This window comes from Artibeus jamaicensis, unplaced genomic scaffold, assembly GCF_021234435.1.
Source record: "Artibeus jamaicensis isolate MK-2021 breed Jamaican fruit bat unplaced genomic scaffold, CSHL_Jam_final contig_64, whole genome shotgun sequence".
Lineage (NCBI taxonomy): Eukaryota > Metazoa > Chordata > Mammalia > Chiroptera > Phyllostomidae > Artibeus > Artibeus jamaicensis.
The window spans coordinates 712,458-727,087 of NW_026521911.1; the positions used below are offsets into that span (position 1 = coordinate 712,458).

The 14,630-nt window shown below is 38.7% G+C and overlaps 1 protein-coding gene across 5 annotated transcripts in view; it reads left to right on the forward strand.

Annotated features, from left to right (window-relative positions):
- Positions 1 to 220: 220 nt before the first annotated feature.
- Positions 221 to 14,630, forward strand: part of NUP98 (nucleoporin 98 and 96 precursor) — a 110,179-nt gene continuing 95,769 nt past the window's right edge. For 3 of the 5 annotated variants that reach the window (XM_037135757.2, XM_037135761.2, XM_037135762.2), the window contains exon 1: positions 221 to 465. The gene's annotated coding sequence lies outside the window, so the exon portion shown is untranslated. Of the gene's footprint in view, positions 466 to 566; positions 717 to 14,630 lie in introns of those variants that run through there. The other 2 variants (XM_037135760.2, XM_037135758.2) reach the window with 2 other exon arrangements.

A 14,630-nucleotide genomic window follows, 5' to 3' on the forward strand; every position in this document is an offset into this window, starting at 1 on the left:
CACTTACCAGCCCACTTCGAGGGGGCCTGTGTGACGTCACAACTCTCTCGCAGCCAACCGCAGCGGCGAGAGGCGGGACTCCATGTCCCTCCCAACACCCCTCCCCTTCCCTCCCCTAACTCCCCATGTCCCTCCTCTTCCTCCTCTCCCCTTCTTCCGAAGACCGCCCTCACGTTCAGTTTCAAAAGACTCGTTGCCCAATGAGTAATAAGGTGGGCCTAGAGTGGCGTCGTCAGCTATCAATGCACAAGCGGCAGGGGCGGAGCGTTCGGAGCGAGCCTCTGACGGCGGACGGCGTGTGACGCAGACCGGTCCTTTGCGCGTTGCTCCCGTAGCGGCGGTCGGTATCGGTGGTGTTGACTGTGGCGACGGTTTCGTGGGGACCGCGCGCTGCTCTCAGAGCGGCGGGTGGTGAACGGGCCTAGGCCCTTACTCCTGACACTTCCCCTCCCCCACCGCACCGCGGTAAGTCGGAAGCCGGGGTGGCGGCGGCTCGGGGCAGCAGGCTCCTCCTCCTCCCCTTTGGGCGGGCGGTGTGCGGGGCTTCCCGGGCCCTCTCCGGGCTGAAGTCTCGCGCCCCGCGCGCACCTTTGCCCTGAGCGTGGGGGCGGCCCCGCGACCCTGCGACCCTGCGACCCAGGAGCCCGGTCTTCGAGAACTGGGAGAGAATGGCTATCCGAGGGGTCTGGGCCCCGGGCCTCTCATCTCAGCCTACGGTGAGGGAGCGTCCATCTGTCCAGTTGTACTTAATTCATTTGCCCAGCGGTGACTAGGTGGGCCGGCCCCGTTTGCGGTGGTAGCGCCTCAAAACCCTGAATGTGTTCTTCCAGCGCTTCCTTGACTCTCTTGTCAAGGGAATGGGCTTTATTTGCCTACTGGGGAAATTCACAACTCCAGGGTTAGGGTGGGTGGATCGGGAGTTGAAACATTGGAAATTAAGGTAGCTTTAGTGGAGTAAAAGATTAATTTCTGGTCTCCCATGTAAAGCTAATTGAGAAAGATGGGGTTTCCGGATTACTATATAGGTAAGAACTTGAGTATGAAGTCAGTTTACCCTAGATCATGTGCAAGTTTCAAAAGTCAAGAAATTGAGGCCTAGAGAAGGGACATTATCAGCCAGTGCCAGACCTGACTCAGTCTAGAAGTTTGTCTACTGCATCATTCTTTCTGTATGTTCTAGCCTTCCATTATTGAGGATTTTGTTTGGGGTGGGAGTGGGGGTGCCGGGGCATTGGGTAGTGAAAAGCAGGTAAAATCTTCAATAGCATTCTCACTTAGTTGTTAGCAACTCTACTCACCATTATGCAGACACTTAATTAGTGGTACCCTAACCTAGACCATGAGAACTAAACCTAAAAATTGTTAAAGAATGTCAGTAATGTTATGTATTGGAAAATGAAACGGTAAACCCACAAGTTACTGGCTAGTTTCTTCTTCCAAATCTAAAATTTTTATTCTCCTGGGGACTCGGAAGAAATATTCAGTTAGTGACCCACAGCAATATTGGAATAGAAATCAGAAAGTACAGGTGAGTCCTGGCTGGTGTAGCTCCGTGGATTGAGCATGGGCCTGTGAAGCAAAGGGTCGACGGTTCAGTTCCCAGTCAGGGCACATGCCTGGGTTGCAGGCCAGGTCCCCAGTAGGGGACACATGAGAGGTAACCACACATTGATGTTTCTCTCCCACTCTTTCTCCTTCCCTTCCCCCCCTCTCTAAAAATAAATAAATAAAATATTTTTAAAAATTGTTTTAAAAAAAAGAAAGTATAGGTGAGACTTAGAAAGGCAGGTAGCAGATTTTGCCGTTATTTTATCTCGGAATTCATAGCTTCTCTCTTGTACAGCATTCAAAGTTTTTAAGTAGAAGATGGTGAGAAAATTAAATTTTGTTTTGGGAAAAGAAAGTAACAAAGAAAGAAAAGACCAGTGAGCATTTTCTGTGACAGTCTTAAAAATTAAGAAAGAAATTCTTTTAAGTAGGTGACAGATGGTATGTTTACTTGGTGGAAAAATTTAGAATATTTAAAAGACAAAAGTAGAAGTTGAACAGGATGGAGGGAGCAGGAAATACATTGATAGAGTTATATTTTGACTCTTCATTAAGATTTGCTGAAAGTGAGTTAGTCGCCACTTTGTTTTGTTTCCATCAATCATAACTTCACTTTGCTCTTGTTTAGATGACGGAGCAAAAGTGAAAAATAGTAGTGTACAAGAGCAGTAGAGATCAGTAGTCTAAATACTAAGATGTGAATAGAGTATATATTCTGTGACGTTTTCTCAGTTCAAGCATCGCCCTCTTCTGGAAAGTCTTTCCTGGCCTCCCCCCTCCTTGCCTTTTGTGCTATAAATAGCATAAATCATTTTGTGTTTTAGCTGTTTGTCTTTTTATTAGTCGATGATACGATACTTTTGATTTTGTATTCAGGTTGTTTGGCACATAGTAGGCTCTGAGTAAGTGTGTTTCTTTAATGAATAAACAAATACGAAAGAGTTAAACCTAAAAATAGTTTAAAGAGGCTGGCTATTTGTGTGCTCCTAAAATAGGAGGCCCAGATAAGAGGAACCACACCACACCATTCATATATTACTTTGGTAGCAGACTTTATTTTTGTCCACTAGCTCCTGGATAGTAGAACATTCAGGAAACCAAATTGACAGCTAAGGGAAAAAATCAGTTTTATTATATTGTGATACTATTTTTATGGTGGCAGTTAAACTAGGAAGTAAGGGATAGTAACACTTTCATTTCCAATAAAGAGCACACTTTTCCCAATATGTTGTTTGTTTATTTTTAGACAGAAGAGAAGGGAGGGAAACATCAAAGTTTGGTTGCCTTTCACATGCCCCACAACCCAGGCATGTGCCTCGACTGGGAATCGAACCAGCGATCCTTTGGTTCACAGACTAGTGCTCAATCCATTGAGCCACACTAGCTGGGGCTAAAGAGTACATTTTTAATTAAAATTTTTTATTTATTTATTTTTAGAGAGAGGTGGATAGGAAGGAGAAAGAGTGGGAGAGAAACATCAGCATGTGGTTGCCTCTCCTGTGTTCCCCACTGGGGACATGGTCCGCAACCCAGGCATATGCCCTGACTGGGAATTGAACCGGCAACCCCTTGCTTCACAGGCCCGCACTCAATCCACTGAGCTACACCAGCTAGGGCTAAAAAGCACATTTTTAATTATGGAATTTGTTGAAAGGTTAGAGGACTAAGAAAATCAGATCAAATAACAGGTATTAGAGTCAAGGTATATAAGCAGCATCTTTTGAGATTTTGATGTATTCTTTGTGTTTGGAATTAAACCTAAGTACTGTAAGCCCTCACTCACTGTTATTGACAGGTTCTTGGAACTGTTGGGACACTACGTATAATGAATCAGTTTGACCATAGGCTAATTGATATAAACAAGATTTAAGTTCTTACAGCATCTCATCAACATTATAACAAAGTGATGTTGAAAATGACATTAGTCAAGGATCTGCTGTACTTGACATAGTATGTCTGCAGAGCAAGGTTTCTCAGCCTTGGCACTATTGACATTTTGAGCCAGATAATTCCTTGTTGTAGAGGCACTGTCTTCTGTGTTGTAGGATGTTTAGCAGCATTCCTGGCCTCTACCCATTAGATACCCATAATTCCTTCTCCCCAAGTTGTAACAGTCCAGATGTCTCCAGACATTGTCATATGTCTGTTGGGAGGCAAAATTGCCTCTAATTGAGACCACTGCTCTAGAGAAAATATTCCCAATATTTCAGTAAAATCATACCATTATATTGTCTGGTATATGCTTGTAAAGTCAGCTGATACGTTGCATTTTGTTAAAATTGTCCTTGAAAAACCCTTAAATTGGGAAGCTGAAAAGATAAGAGTCCTTGATTCATTTTCTTTAGTTCCTCTTTTTCTTTCTGTGGTAGCCTCTCATTCTCTGGCATAGGAAAAATCAAGGCTTTGTTTGAAAGGGGATAGACCATTGGGTAAATAAAGCAACATCTGTTTTTATGGAAGAAGGTATAGAGGCTTGTAGCTGAATTGATACAATAAAATTTGATACTTTGTGGTTCCATTATCTTTTCATTTCACTGATATACTTCATGTCACATAATACGCACTGATCAGAGGTTTTGTCCCATTGCACTGACAACTGAGAATTTAATAAATACTGATAATCATTTACCTTATTGAAGAGTTTGTACTTAATTCAGTGTAGTGTGGAAAAAACTCAAATTTTCAGTGGAGAAATAAAAATTATATCTTAAAGCTCTAATTAGCTAAGTCGGATACTAAGAGTGAGTTTAAGCTGGATGTAGTAGAGTAGATTGTAAGATGTGGAACTGGAGTCAGGCTATAGCAATAGCCTAGGATAACAGTTCTCAGAGTTTCAGGTCTCAGGATTCCTTTATGCTTTTAAGTCTCCAAAGAGCTTTTAATTATGTGGGTTATAGCTACTGGTATTTACTGTACTAAAAATTAATACAAAATTTAAAAAGTATTGCTTAAAATAATAAGTTTATTAGTAATAACATGATTTTATTAAAAATACTCAATTTAGTGACAGGTGGTGTTTTTCTTACATTTTAGGACATCTGATTAGTATCTGACTTAATAAAGACCATTGGGTTTGTAGATCTTCTTCTGCAATCAGATGGTTAATATGTTATTTTGGTTGAAGTATGTGAACAAAATCCAGATACACGTTTTGGAAAACGGAGGAGGGCTTTCTCTGCCCTGCCAGTTTAGATGACTCTAATAATTGAAGGGAGGAGTTTTTGAATAGCCTTTTCAAATAATTGTAGATATTCTTTGACACTACACTCAAACCTTTTTATTTATTTATTTTTTAAAGATTTTAAGGATGGAGGGAGGAAGACAGAGAGGGAGAAAAACATAGATTGGTTGTCTCTCACATACCCCAGTCACGGACCAGGCCTGCAACCCAGGCATGTGCCCTTCCTGGAATAGAACCAGCGACCCTCTGGTTTGCAGGCTGGCACTCAGTGCACTGAGCCACACCAGCCAGGGCACTTAAACCTTTCTAAAAGTTTGTTGCTGTATGGAATCTGAAACAATATCATTGAACTTTTGTACTATGTTACATCAAAATTCATTTATTCTTGCACTTTGAAGGGATATTTATCCATGCATGATTTTATGATTTTATACATTGGTCATTTAGTTTACGGAGTTATACAGCTCTTCCAACTGTTGACAAATTTAATTTTACAGTTAATGTTTTCACTCTTCAGATAAGTCTTTTAGAGTTGGGAAGCTAACAAGTTCTTGGTGGTGGACACAAGTTTTCAAAATTCCAATATTTTATTCTCAATCTGAATAACCATAGTTTGTCATTCATTCTTTGAAATAAAAATGGTGTCCCATGAAAAAATCAGCTAGTTCAGCTTTGTACTCAAAACCCACAAATGTTTTACTTTGAGACAGTCCTTGTATTTTTCTTTTTTCTGTCACTTTATTTTTTAAAGTATATTCTATTTATTATGCTGTAATATTATGCTGTAATATGCTCTATTTATTATGCTCTATTTATTATGCTGTAATATGCTCTATTTATTATGCTGATCCATTTTTTCCTCCCCTTTATCCTCCTCCACCTCCGAACTACACCCTCCCCTCCCACCAGCATTCCCAGCCCTCCTTAGTTCATGTCTATGGGTCGTATATATAAAGTTCTATGGCTTCTCTGTTTCCTATACTATTCTTAACCTCCCCCTGTCTGTTTTGTACACACCATGTATACTTCTTATTCCCTGTCCCTTTTCCCCCATTCTTTCCTCCCTGCTGATAACAATCCAAGTGATCTCCATTTCTGTGATTCTGTTCCTGTTGTAGTTGTTTGCTTAGTTTTTGTTTTAGGTTTAGTTGATAGTTGTTTTCGTTGTCATTTTACTGTTCATAGTTTTGATCTTTTTTCCCTTAGATAAGTCCCTTTAACATTTTGGATAATAAGAACTTGGTAATGATGAACTCCTTTAACTTGACCTTATCCGAGAAGCACTTTATCTGCCCTTCCATTCTAAGTGATAGCTTTGCTGGATAGTGTAATCTTGGATGTAGGTCCTTGTCTTTGATGACTTGGAATACTTCCCATCCCCTTCTTACCTGCAAGGTTTCTTTTGAGAAATCAGCTGACAGTCTTATGAGAACTCCTTTGTAGGTAACTCTCTGCTTTTCTTTTGCTGCTTTAAAGATTCTCTCCTTATCTTTAATCTTGGGTAATGTAATTATGATGTGTGTTGGTGTCTGCTTCCTTGAGGCCAACTTCTTTGGGATCCTCTGAGCTTCCTGGACTTTCTGGAAGTCTATTCCCTTTGCCAGATTGGGGAAATTTTTCTTCATTATTTATTCAAATAACTTTTCAATTTGTTGTTCTTCCATTTCTCCTTCTGGCACCAGTATGATTTAGATGTTGGACTGTTTATAGTTGTCCCAGAGGTTCCTAAGTCTTTTCTAATTTTTTTGAATTCTGGTTTCTTCATTCTGTTCTGGTTGAATGTCTGTTTCCTCCTTCTACTCCAAACTGTTGATTTGAATCCTGGTTTCCTTCTCTTCATTGTTGATTCCCTGTACATTTTCATTTATTTCACTTTGCATAGCTTTCACTTCTTCCTCTATTTTGTGAACATACACAACCATTTCTGTGAGCATCTTGATTACCAGTGTTTTGAATACTGCATCTAATAGGTTGGCTATCTCTTCCTCACTTAGTTGTCTGGCTGGAGTTTGATCTGTTCTTTCACTCCTGTTAGGTTGTAAAGGGTAACCTTAGGAATTTGCCAGGGTGAGGCAACCCACCTTGCTGTATTGTGGTGCTATATGTGGGGGAGAAGTCAGAGAGGCAACAGTGTTGTTTGCTCAGCTCTTGGCTGGCTTTGAGCACATCCCTCGTTATCCACAAATAAAATGGACCCTTTTGGTGCTGATTCCTGGATGGGTGGGTGGGTTTGTGTACATTCTAGGACCCTGTTGCGAACTCTCCTGCCACTGTTGCAATCCCCAGAGGTTTTACAGCCAGAGATTTTGAGGCTTTTCTCCCCCACCGCTACCCCCCATGCTGGAACCCTGGGTTGCACAGTCAGTCTTGCTCCCCAGTTGTTCCTACCAGCTTATCCTTCCATAAATGTGGGACCAGCCACCACCTTGCCAGACATCCTCTCCACCACAGCTGCTGATCTCTGCCCCTCCTATGAGTCTGGATGAATGTTTCTTCTTTAACTGCTTGGTTGTAAGGCTTCCATACAGTTCGATTTTCTGGCAGTTCTGGTTGTTTTTGTCTTTAAATTTGTTATTCTCCTTCTTTTGGTTGTGTGAGGAGGCAAAGTGTAACTACTTATGCCTACATCTTGGCCAGAAGTAAAAGCTTACAATCCTCATATTTCAATATGCACACCTGCTTTTGAATACTTCCCATTTCATCCCCCCCAAATAATCAGAGTATTAAAAAGATGTGTACTAAAATGTTGAGAATTAATATTATCGATACTTTTTAGTGTTTTAACAAGGACATTCAAGTCAAAATTGATTTTTTGTTGTTATATTGTTAAGTGGGCAGCAGTGAAGAATTCAGTGACTGTTAATACAATTTGAGGCCATTGTCTTGATTCATGCTCGGATTTCAGCAGTTTAATAAACCATTGCTTATTGCGCTTCAGTGCAAAGTCAGCACAGCCATAAGGCAAATAATGTTTAATACTTATTATGAAAATAGTTTTGACTTCAACGACTCCTTGAAAGAGGTTTTGGGGAACTTACAGTGTCCTTTGAACCATACCTTGAGAACCTCTAATTTAGGACAATGATTTTTCTCACTAGTTCACCCAGCCCTCAGCTTCTTTGAAAGGGCCCTACTGTACCCAGTCCTCTTTATTTTGACCAGGGCAGTCTGCTGATGTCTGTTTTATGTATTAGGTTCCACAGCTAGAAATACTTAAAACCATTGATCAAAGGGGAAAGAATCAGAGTGCCCGAATTAAGAATGTCTTCAGGGAAGAAACAGTTTATCCTCTGTGAATGTGTTGCAGTCACATACCACTTCACACCTTTGTTTAGTCTTGCTTCCATGTGCTTCTTTGGCACAGAGGTTACTGTTATTTGCATACCTAATTCTTCTTGCTGGAATAAACTTCTTAAGAATTAGGCAAATGGGTTTGTAAATAAAAGAGATGAGTAGTTGGGAATGAGGCTAGAGATGTGAGATGAGTGGGAGAGAATGTTCAGAGTGACCTGAGTATATTGTGTGTGGGATGTTTGTTTTTGTTTTTTGCGATGGTGTTTTATGGTTGTGTTAAGTGGTTAGTATTAGGTTGGGCAAAAAGTACATTAATTTTTTTCTGTATGGTGGCTCTAGTACTGCTTAGTTGTCTTTAACTTCATTCGAAACAATTTTGTTAGATTGCATTGTGATAGCTGTCATATGTGTGCATTTTTTAAAAAACATATCGAAATTGGTGAATTTTTGTGTAGCCATTTTAATATTGAAGATGGAAGAATATACACAACATTTTTTTGGTGTATTATGCTTTATTATTTCAAGAAAAGTAAAAACAACAAATTGAAAAAAGATCTGTGCAGTGTATGGAAAGGGTGCTGTTACTGATCGAACATATCAAAAGTGGTTTTTGAATTTTCTTGGTACTATTGACATTTTGGCCAAATAATTTTTTGCTGTGGGCTGTCTTATGCATTGTAAGATGTTTAGCAGCATCTTCTGCCTGGCCTCTACCCAGTAGAAGCCAAGTGGGAGATAGCCAACATACTCAAAATATCCAAATCAATAAAGTTATTGGTGAAAGTTAAAAATGTGTTTTCAGAAATATTATAAAAGGTTGGTTGAGAAACTAAACAAAAACCTGCTTTAAGGAGCTGTCCTTTGAGGCAGTTTTGTTCTTCTCACAGTCCTTTGGTGTAGGCTGCATGTCTTTTGTTCATATGGGGAAATTGAGGTCTAAGAGGTTGAGTGCCATGAATTAACTACAGTTACACAGTAGCAAGCAAGTGGCAGAGGCTTTTTATTCCTTTTTCAACTTTTTATTTTTAATTAATTTTAGATTTACAGAGAAATTAATTTTAGATTTAGATTTACATGGTAAAAGTCGGAGTTTTAAATACAGATTTGTCTGAATCCAAAGCTAATGTACTCTTTCCACTAATGGTTTTTTTTTTTTAAATGAGTTTATATTAAAGGGATAAAAAATGCTATTCAGCATTGTAAAAAAGGAGCTGTATTAGATACTATAGATTATTGAGTAAAATCAAGATGCTTTTTACCAGAGCTCATGTACTCAAGTGGCAGGTATAACAACAAATATATTGCATAACTACAAACAGCTGAGAGGCATTTGTTTATGTCGTAGGGTTGAGGGTTGGGGAGAAGTGTTTTTTGGATTGTAAAATAACTACAAACAGCTGAGAGGCATTTGTTTATGTCGTAGGGTTTGGAAAGGGGGGTGGGAAAGAGAAGTGTTTCTGAATGGTTTAATCTGGGACAGTGGTGTGAAGCAGGTGAAGTTAAGAAGCAATTATGAGAGAGAAAAGGGGATGTTTTTAAAAGAGGAAAAAAATGAATGTCCCAACAAAGGGAAAATGGCTTGATTTGGGAATCAGTCATAGGAAGGATGCAGTAAGATGATTCAGAGAATAGCAGATAATTTTGCTGGGATGGGATATTAGGTGATTAAAATTAGGCTAATCTCTTCTTGGAATTCTACCGAACTCTCCTGCCCTTCCTATTTTAGGTAAAAAATCAACATTTTTCCATTCAGTTCAAGTGTGGATGCTAATTCCTGCCTTTTCTAGTACTTTGTGAAAGTTAGATGAGAGACTATATGGAAAAGTACTTTGTAAAACTAGAAAGTACTATACTAGTTCATTTATCTAACACATATTTATTGTTTTTGCTCTTTACTGATTGGTACAAATGAACTCATTGAAGTGAAAAGGAAAAATTACATACTTCATGTTATTTGTTGTGCTTCACAATGTTGCATTTCTTTGCAAATTGAGGGCAAGATCTGCTACCAGCAAAAAAATCGTGACTCGGTTTTTTGTGATACTCACTTTATTGCAGTGGTCTAGAATGCAACCTGCAGTGTGTCCCAGGTGTGCCTGTACTTCCCCATTTGTGTAACTGTCAATGAAAGAAAAATTCAAACCTGTAGAGAATTTTTGCGAATGTATTTAAGCCAAATTGACGACAGTGGCCGGGAAGCAGACTCCCAGTAGACTGAGAAAATGCTTTGGAAAAATGGCAATTCTGCACCCTACCTTACACATTACAATCAATAGAAAGGAGTAAGTGGGTTACATGAAATTCACTGATGATAGATTAGGGAGGTGGGAGAAAACGAAGCAGGGGAAGCTTTTGGGGGTGGATAAAAAGTAAAAATGATAGACACTTCTTTTACATAAGTGGGTACAGGATAGTTAACAGTCAACAGTTAATAACAATGAGGGGATTTGTGGTCTCCTTTCTGATGAGGCACCTGTGCTTTGGTCTGGAAAAAAGGAAATTACTTTCATATTCCAAAGGCATGTTATAGTAGATGCAAAAGTTTGACATGTTAAAAGCGGAAAGTTAAAAAAGAAAGGCATGTTAAAGTAGATAGACAAAGATTGACTTTCGTCAGGGAAGATTTTAGCCTAGGACATGACTACCTGCCATAAACTGCTTTTAGTTCATAAGTTTTAATTTCAGACCATCCTTGTAGTTACTTTAGATCTCTGAGTTTGTAAGGCTGCCACGGAGGCCTCCCCTGATCTTGTCAGATTTAGTATGTGGCCTCTTTTCATCCACTTAATATGTTCTCAGAGAGCACTTAAAGTTGCCATTTGCTTGGTTGTTACCATGTGTCAGAATCTGTCTACCACTTTTCTGGAAGAAAGCTAAGTTTTGTCATTGTGCCCAGAGTTCACAAAGCTCACAAAAGTTGGATGTATAAACCAGGATATTAGTTCATTGAGTTTTATTTGGGACAGTGGGGGAATACTGGACTATTGTTATTAAGACTACCTCTTTCTTGTACCTGATAGTCTGAATTATTAATTAGAAGATTGATCATAGCATATTTTAAGGGCATTGTCACTTTTTGTAGAGCACTACATTTTGATTTTTTATTTGTAAATATGTCTTATACAAAAAAAAATTGTAATGAGTGTAAGTATGTTCATCAATAAAGGAAGTGGTTAACCTTTGTAGGAAAGTTTATCCAGGCCTTATAAATTGTCCGTCCATAAGAGAGATTACCTGTCTGGTGACTAGGACTCCCATGTTTGCTAGAGAAGTGTCTCTTTTCCCTGGTAGTGTTGGTTCACTACTGCCTGATTTTATATTTTCCTTATTTGTAGTGAGTTAAAGTCATTTCTCATTAGTTGTCAGTGTTCTTTCTCTAGAGCACCTCTAGGCTCTAGAGTCAACATAGTCATGCATTACTCAACAGGGAACTGGGTTGTTAGGCAGTTTGATTGTGCCAGCATCATAGAGTGTACTTAAACTTAGTGGGATAGCCTACTGCACACTTAGGCTATACAGTATAATTTTATGGACCACTGTCATGTACACAGTTTCTTGTTGACCAAAACATTGTTATTCAGCGTGTGACTGTTAATAGCTTTGCTATCTGGGACAAATTACTTCTTGTGCCTCAATTTCACCATTTGTGAAAGAGGGATAAAAATATTTCACTGGATTACTGGGAGATTTATATAAGATAATTAATAAAAAGTGCTTTGAACAGTGCCTGAGATAGTAAGAACTCAAATGTTAGCTAGTATTATTCCAGGAATGTGTGATATGCATTTAAAATTTAAGGATTTAGAAGTTCCACACATTTCAGTCTCTAGGATTACATCTTTCTTTTTCTTGAATGGATTTTCTGCCTTTTTTAAAATGGAAAAATAGTGCAAAAAAATCTATTCTGTACATCTTTTGTTGTTAGTAGAGGAAGCAAACTTTCAGGAAAATTTGGGTCCTCTGAATTCTCTGCCCCATGTCCCATTTCCTTTTCTCAGTCCAGAGACAACTACTTTCATGTATTTTTCTAGTCTTCCTTTTTTTAGTGTGTGTGTGTGTATACGTGTGTGTGTACATGTACAAGGAAGGACCCAAAAACACTGGAATTCCCTTCTGGAGGGCAGGCCCCTTGTGGTAACAGGCTTCCCTCACTAGGTCATGAGTATTCTAGGAACCCATCTGTAACAGTGTACCAGCTGGCATGAGAGACTGCGTTGGGCTTTGGTGAAATTTTTTGAAGACTTTCAGTGCTTGTGCCCATTTCATGATGGGTCATTTATGAGCGCACCTGCCCACATGAGCTGAGTGTATAGCAGTTTTGACCAAAAAACAACCAGCTTGACTCCCATGCTCCAGTCTCTGTATTTATCCTCTCTATCGCCCTCAAGTGGCTTAGTTTTGGTTTCTCCATGAAAAGAGTCCTCAGAGGAAAACGTTTTCCTGATAGGGAAGAGGTGAAACAAAAAACAACAGAAGCACTAAGAGGCATCAAAATGGACAAGTTCAAAAACTGTTTTGAGCAATGGAAAAAAAGTCTCGATAGATGTATTGCATCAAGTGGGGAGTACTTTGAAGGTGACTGAAGTTTAAACATGTAAGAATAAATACACAATTTTTATAAATTTTGTTTTTTGGAGGGTCTCATATATACATACACACACATACAAACATACATACATATACACACATATATACATATATTAAAAAGCATATTGTCTTTACTCTTTTACATAAAGAATCTGTCCAATGTATCTTTTCACAACTTGCCTTTCCATTAAACATCATTCACTTGAAATAGCTCTCATAATGTTCTGGTGATACCATATCCTGGGTACATATTTAGCAGAATACTCTGATTCACTCCTGTAGTTGGGTTATTTAAGGTTAATGGCATCACTACAAAATAAAATAAGTACATTTATTCTTTGATTACCATATGAGAGAAACTGGGCGTGGTGTTGAGATATAAGGCCAGATAGGATAGGTACACAGATACCCATTCTTTACCTGTATTACCTTATTTGTCTTATGCTCTTTCCCTTCTCTTCCTAGCCCCTCAAGACGCAATTCACATTCTAAATCCCCAAGAATTTTTTCCTCACTATTTCTGTTCATTTTCTTACTTAAATTTGACTTCCTGTTGTGCATTCTGGTACTTACATATGCTTCAAGTTTTTAATGCCTGGGTTCTTTCTGTGATTATATGAGAAGTTACAAACTCAAAACCTGCTAGAATCAGGCACTTAATGGAAATGAGTGATTACTGTGTGGGTATTGGGGCACATTGGAGGGTATATGGCTATGAACTACAGGTGCAGTTGCTACTAAGCTCCAGACTGTTATTGCCATAAAGTGATTATATTTTATTTTATCAGTTTTTTTTCATATTATGTTTATGTCAACAAATTCTTTTTTTTTAAGATTTTTAATTATTTATCTTTAGAGAGGAAGGGAAGGAGAGAAATATCAATGAGTGGTTGCCTCTCGTGAGTCCCCTACTGGGAACTGGCCTGCAACCCAGGCATGTTCCCTGACTGGGAATCAAACCTCGATCCTTTGGTTCACAGTCGTGCACTCAGTGCACTGAGCTGTACCAGCCAGGGCAGTTTGTCAGATTTTTTATGAAAAGCCAACAATCTATTTTTCTGACATATCCCTATTTTAAATGTTATTAGCTAATTTAAGATAATATATACATAAACATTTCTCCACACATATATATATGTATAATATACCATATACACAAACACATCAGTCCAAACAAAGAAGTGTCTGCTATTGTATCCAACCATTTTGTGATCCCTTCGTTTTTGAAACCTCTGAATTAGATGACATATTCTATAAGGAGTCTTTCCTTTGTGGATTCTTCTTGTTGTCAGAATTAATCCAGCATAATTTATTTTTAGCTTGGAAGTTATTTCTAGAGTAACTTGATCATTCAGTCTGTGTGTTTAAAAATACATTAGTAGTGATTGTCATTTATTTAGAAAATGAGTGCATCTGTGTTTCAGGCATGTCAGATTCTGGGATAATAAACAAATGATGCGGTTTCCTACCTTGTAGAAGTTCATTGTGTATTGGGAGGGTGAAGGGGGTTCACAGGTTGAGTTCCTTGGGAAGCAGACTTTGAGTTAGAGATAGTCCGGTGTGAGTTTTACTCACACGAGATCACCAGTTAAGACAGAGAGGAGAAGGAAGCAAGAAAGAATTGATAGATAAATTGAGTTAATATTTTTGTTATTTTTTCTTTTAAAATTACAACTGATATATAGTATTATATTAGTTTTGGGTATACAGCCCTGTGATTAGACATTTATATACCTTTTGAAGTGATCACCCCTATAAATCTAGTACCCGTCTGACACCACAAGTAGTTATTATTGACGATATTCCCTATGCTATACTTTACATCTCTCACTATTCTGTAACTACCAGTTCTAAGTCCTTGCACTTCTTTTACCCTTCCCACCAACTCCTCTCCCACCTGGCAACTGTCAAAATGTTCTCTTTATCTATGAGACTATTTCTGTTCTGCTTGTTTATTTTAGTTTTGGATTCCACGTATATGTAAAATCATCTGACATTTGTCTTTTTTTGTCTGACTCAT